Below are 6,000 nucleotides of genomic sequence, written 5' to 3' on the forward strand. Positions count from 1 at the left end.
TTTGTCTTACTCCGAGGCTTGGTACCGTCTTTTCTGTTTTTTAGACCTTTAAAGCCAAAACGATGAACTATTTTTATACTTACCAGACAGGACATAGAAAAAAATCACATTATAAACCATAAAATTATACTATAGTAACATAGTAACATAGTAGATGACGGCAGATAAAGACCCGAATGGTCCATCCAGTCTGCCCAACCTGATTCAATTTAAATTTTTTAAATTTTTTTTCTTCTTAGCTACTTCTGGGCAAGAATCCAAAGCTCTACCCGGTACTGTGCTTGGGTTCCAACTGCCGAAATCTCTGTCAAAACCTACTCCAGCCCATCTAAACCCTCCCAGCCATTGAAACCCTCTCCAGCCCATCCTCCACCAAACAGCCATATACAGACCGTGCAAGTCTGCCCAGTACTGGCCTTAGTTCAATATTTAATATTATTTTCTGATTCTAAATCTTCTGTGTTCATCCCACGCTTCTTTGAACTCAGTCACCGTTTTCCTCTCCACCACCTCTCTCGGGAGCGCATTCCAGGCATCCACCACCCTCTCCGTAAAGTAGAATTTCCTAACATTGCTCTCGAATCTACCACCCCTCAACTTCAAATTATGTCCTCTGGTTTTACCATTTTCCTTTCTCTGGAAAACATTTTGTTCTACGTTAATACCCTTCAAGTATTTGAACGTCTGAATCATATCTCCCCTGTCCCTCCTTTTCTCTAGGGCAGGGGTGTCCAACCTGTGGCCCAAGGGCCGCATGCGGCCCTGTGAAGTATTTTGTGCGGCCCTGGTCAAGGGTGAAGCAGTGTTTTCCTCTGCTGCCCCTGGGTGTTTACTGTCTTGCTAGCTACCTCCTCTGTCTTGCTGCAGCGTTTGCGCGGCCCCAGAAACATTTTTTCGGCCAATGCGGCTCAGGGAAGCCAAAAGGTTGGACACCCTTGCTCTAGGGTATACAAATTCAGGGCTTCCAGTTTCTCCTCATACATCTTCTGGCGCAAACCTCCTATCATTTTCGGCACCCTCCTCTGGATCGCTTCGAGTCTTCTTACGACTGTTTTATCACTGTTTTATCACTCTCTGATCACTGATATTTGTGATCTTTTGCTCATTTCTGATCCATGGAAAAGTATTGCTTCATCATTTGGGCTTCAAGTGATATAGCCATTACAGGTATAATTTTATGTAACCTGTAGAACTCTACGTAGCCTATGTATAATTCTATATAGCGATATGCTGCAAGGATTTGGCGATATATAGCATAAAATAACATGATGTCTGATTCTGCCCATTGACATCAGTACTGCAAGTCCTAAGATGCACCAAGATGGGGGGTGATCAAAAATCCAGGACTGGCCTAAAATCCCCAGCCTGGGACTGTGCATATTTATTTATTTATTTGTACATTTTTATAGCCCGTCCTCCCAAGAAGCCCAGAACGGGTTACAATAAAACAAAAATAAAAGTAAAAATTAGGTACTTGGAAATTCCCTAACTGTCCCGAAGGCTCACAATCTAGCTAAAGTACCTAAGAAAACAAATTATTAAATAATAAAGATATATTGTTAATACAGGGATTTTTCTTGAACCAAATGCATGGAATTTGTTTATAGTGCTATGTTTATGTTATGTTTAATATCATTTGTTAAACCGCCTATATACCATATTACAGATCGACCACTAGGGAGCAAGCAGAGTTAAGATCTTCATACTATTCCTAATTATCATTTCTATAGCACTGAAAGACATATGCAGCACTGTACTGTACATTTAACATTCAATAGATGGTCCCTGCTCAGAAGAGCTTGCAATCTAATTTGGAGAGACAGGACATCTCAGGGTTGGGGAGATTCTGGTAGAGGAAATGATACAATGGGTACATTGGCATCTTTGCCACAGACTGCTGGACAGACTGGGTAGGGAAAGGGGATCACATCTGTTAGCAAAGAGTTGTGCATGGTTGCATAACATACATGGCACAGTGAGAACACCCATCAAAAACAAATTCTCTCAAAACTTATGGGACATCAGTCAATTAAAGGAAAAATGTGTTAATAAATAGAAAATGAAAAAGCCTTAAAAGATAGTAAAAATGATAAAGAGCCAGGCTAGCTGACAAGTCAAAGTGAGTTTATATTACTAATAAAACTGAAATAAAACTTGAGTGCAAAGGTCAAAAGCAGGAAGACCACATTTGTCATAATTTTGCTCCGGCATAGATGAGTATGTGCGAGTCTTCCAGTATCTTCCATGGGAAAAAAGGTGGGGACAAAACTATTTAAATATATATTAAGTGATTGATTTATTATTTCAAAACTTCTTCAGTACTCGGAGATTTCTTGAATTTGAGACCATTGCATGGATTATACATCCACCACTGAATGTCTCTTTTCTCAATCATAACACATTTCTCACTTGGGACACATCTCAACTTTTTTCAGAAAATTGCATACTATTTAATGATAAATTTTACTTAGCTTTAGGCTTCAGGGTTCTGACGCATTTCGCAAGTTGCTACTTCAGAGGACCCTCATGAGAGCTGTAATGAATTCTTAACCGAAGGAACGTTTTCATTTCCGCACGTCGGTCTCTGGTTTCACATACGAATCACGGTTCAAGAAATCACAGCACTAAACAAGTTTTGAAATAATAAATCAATCACTTAATATATATTTATATAGGCTGGTGAATATAGTTTTTTGCACACAAATATTTTTCAGCAGTTTTTTCTTACAATTATTTCTGAGCAGTTGGGGACAAAACTAAGGGCTCCTTTTACTAAGCTGCACTAGTGGTTTTAACGCCTCCATAGAGCTGGCATTAGTTTGTCCGCATAGTGCGAGGGTTAGCGCGTGCTATAAACGCTACCACAGCTTAGTAAAAGGAGCCCTAGGACAGGTGAGAGTTACCATCATAAATTTGGGCACACAACTTTATAGAATAAGGGGGTGGGGCAGAGATTGTGGGGCTTATAATCGAAAGAGGAAAATGTCCAAAAACCTGGCCTAAGTCGGCACTTGGACGAACATTTCTCAAAAACGTCCAAGCGCTGATAATAAAACCGGATTTTGGACGTATTTCTAAATGACTTAGGCCTTCATAGTGCCGCTCAACGTCCAAAGGTACACGGGGCGTTTCAGGAGGCGTGTCGAGGGCGGGAGTTGGGCGGGACGTGGGCCGGCTTAGACTTAGCAATTTATTAAGGTCAAAACGTCCAAATAATTAATAAATATATTAAAAATACGTGTTTGTAAAATCCAGTTATTAGCAGGGAAACATACAGGCCATGTATACCAGAAACAAAGCTGACAGCAAGTAAACCAAAAATTGAAACGGAGAAAAAATAAACCTCAATTGAGGGAGGTTGGGACTACACAAGTACCCAGCCCTCCACTCATCATCACGGGTTTATAAAAAAACTCCGTGAACATATATATGAGTCACTATTTCATTCGTTTTCATACATACAAAATCATGTTTTGGTCACTTTTTTTCAAAATCTTTTTTATGTATAAGCGTCAGTATATAGCAATACAGGCCAGAATCCCAAACTTAACTCAATTAGTTAGCAAGGGCTACAGCTTGATTAAATTAGTGCAAGAACTCTTGGAGATGTGAAGCACACAATCAAAAACAATGTGGACAAAATACACTCATCTGGAAAAAGGAGATTTTCACCAAAGGCTTCCAACTCATAATCCCCGGCTTAGACTTAGTCATACAGCATGTATAACCAAAAGTTTAACAACAGAGCCTAGACGGAACTTGGACGTTGTGACTTAGACCATGTGAAACATGGTCTAAGTCACAAAAACCCACCTAAACTCACCAGATAAGCACTGAAAACATATAACACAGACCCCCACACACTACCCCAGTGATCACCAACCCCCCCCCCCCCGCCCCCATAAAAATTTTATTCACAACTTTAAATTTCAGCCTCCAGACCATCATCGCCTGGCCGCCTGGCATAGGAAAGCCTAGTCGTGCTGCACAGAGGCGTCTTGGGGGTGGGTTAGGGACCCATGGAGAGGAGGACCCATGCCCATAAGCCCCTGTAATCACTTCATTGATACTGAAACATGTGCACTCCCCTATACACCCCAAAACCTTTTTTGACTGGCATATAAGTGGCTCCTGAAGCCATAAGGGCTATTGGGGTGGTAGATAAGTGGGTCTAGGGGATTCTGGAGGTGGTATGGGGGGACCTACAAGGGAGCTGTAGTGAGGAGAAGCCATGGCACCCTTTTTGTGAAGTTCACAGCAGTGCCCTGTAAGGTACCCCACTATTTAGGTGGCATGTCTGGGTGTTCAATCCATCACTTTGCAGACCCCCTCCCACGTCCAACAGGGCTTGTTCTAGGTGTTTTAGACTTGGACGGAAAGTTGGACGGAAATGTGGTATAAAGATGGACGATTTAGCGGCTTGGACGATCAGATCGGCAGGACGTATAATTAGACGATTTTCGAAAGTACAAAAAAGTTGGACGTCTCTTTCGAAAATGTGTCTTAGGCTCTTTTTAACTTTGGACGACTTGCGAGATGGACGTAAACGGACTTAGACGTCCCTTTCGATTATGCCCCTCCACATTTTCAAATTATGAGCCTACTATAAAGCAAAATTATACCCCCCCAAAAAAGCAGATGGAAATGTCTGTGGGTACATTTTATCTGTGAGCTTTACACCGGTTTTCAAAAGGAAAATCCACAAAGACTTCACCCCAAATCTAACCGCCTCTTTTACTAAGGTGTGCTAACCAATTAGCACGCGCTAATTGAATTAGCGTGTGCTAAACACTAACGCATCCATAGACTGACATGCACGCATTAGCATTTAACGCTCGCTAATCGGTTAGCGCACCTTAGTAAAAAAGGGCCTAAGGCCCTCTTTTACAAAGGCGCGCTATGCGTTTTAGCACGGAATCAACGCGTGCACTAACCGCTAACGCGTCCATAGGATAGCATGCATGCGTTAGCCTTTAGCACGTGTTTATCGTGCGCTAATATTTAGCGCACGTTAAAAAGCTTAGCGCACCTTTGTAAAAGAGGGGTAAGTGTTTTTGGCTGCCTGAGTTTTTATTGTTCTTGCTGGAATTGCTGCTACTATAGACCTGGGAAGGGGGGGGGAGGGGTTAGCTCCCACCTTTTTCAGTAGTAACTCAAGATGAGTTATATTCAGCTATACTAGGTGTATTCCTGTCCCTGGAAGGCTTATATTCTAAAGGGGCAGTATTCAGCCAGCAGCGGTCAGTGGGATTTTTTGGCCGCTGCCAGAAGTTAACCCAAGATATTCAATCCTGGGCCATGTCCAGGTACCATCATTGAATATCAGGTTATACCTAGCCACATAGGGCCAGATTCTATAAATGGCGCCCTAGTAATGCGTTGCTAGGCACCCCTAATTGCGGACGCCTAGCGACACCTAACTAAAATCCACTCACAACCCAAATTGTTTCAGTTAGCTTAAATGATATGGTAATTGACCGCACCACTGAAGCTAATTGATAATTAAAAAATAATAATAATAATAGCCCATTAAGAGTTCCATGTGGAACTTAGAGCGGACCCTAGTGACACCTAAGTCAAGGTACCCTCTGACGCCTAATGATGCCTGCAAAGTAGGCATGGTTAGGGGTGGAGAATAGGCATGGTTGACTTAGGCATTACTAGGCATCCAAGTTAGGCCCCGGTAAATTAGGCCCAGTAAAACAGGGCCTAATGTACCAGCACCTATCTCTACAGAGCCTATCAACACGTAAGTTCACCGCCAAGCGTGATTCTATAAGTGATACATAGCGATTGATTGACAACCGTGTGGAGTGGCACCTACAATGTAGGCGCCAATTTATAGAATCTGGCCCTTAACACTTATCCAGCTACGTGATATTCAGCATTTAATTGGATAAGTTAAACCAGATAGAGATAGGGCTCTTTGAACTTCTGCTGAATATTGGCATTTAACGAAATATGTGTCAGCTCTACCCACATAATAGCCAGTTTTGGCTT

This window comes from Geotrypetes seraphini, chromosome 9 (assembly GCF_902459505.1).
Source record: "Geotrypetes seraphini chromosome 9, aGeoSer1.1, whole genome shotgun sequence".
In the NCBI taxonomy this organism is placed as follows: domain Eukaryota; kingdom Metazoa; phylum Chordata; class Amphibia; order Gymnophiona; family Dermophiidae; genus Geotrypetes; species Geotrypetes seraphini.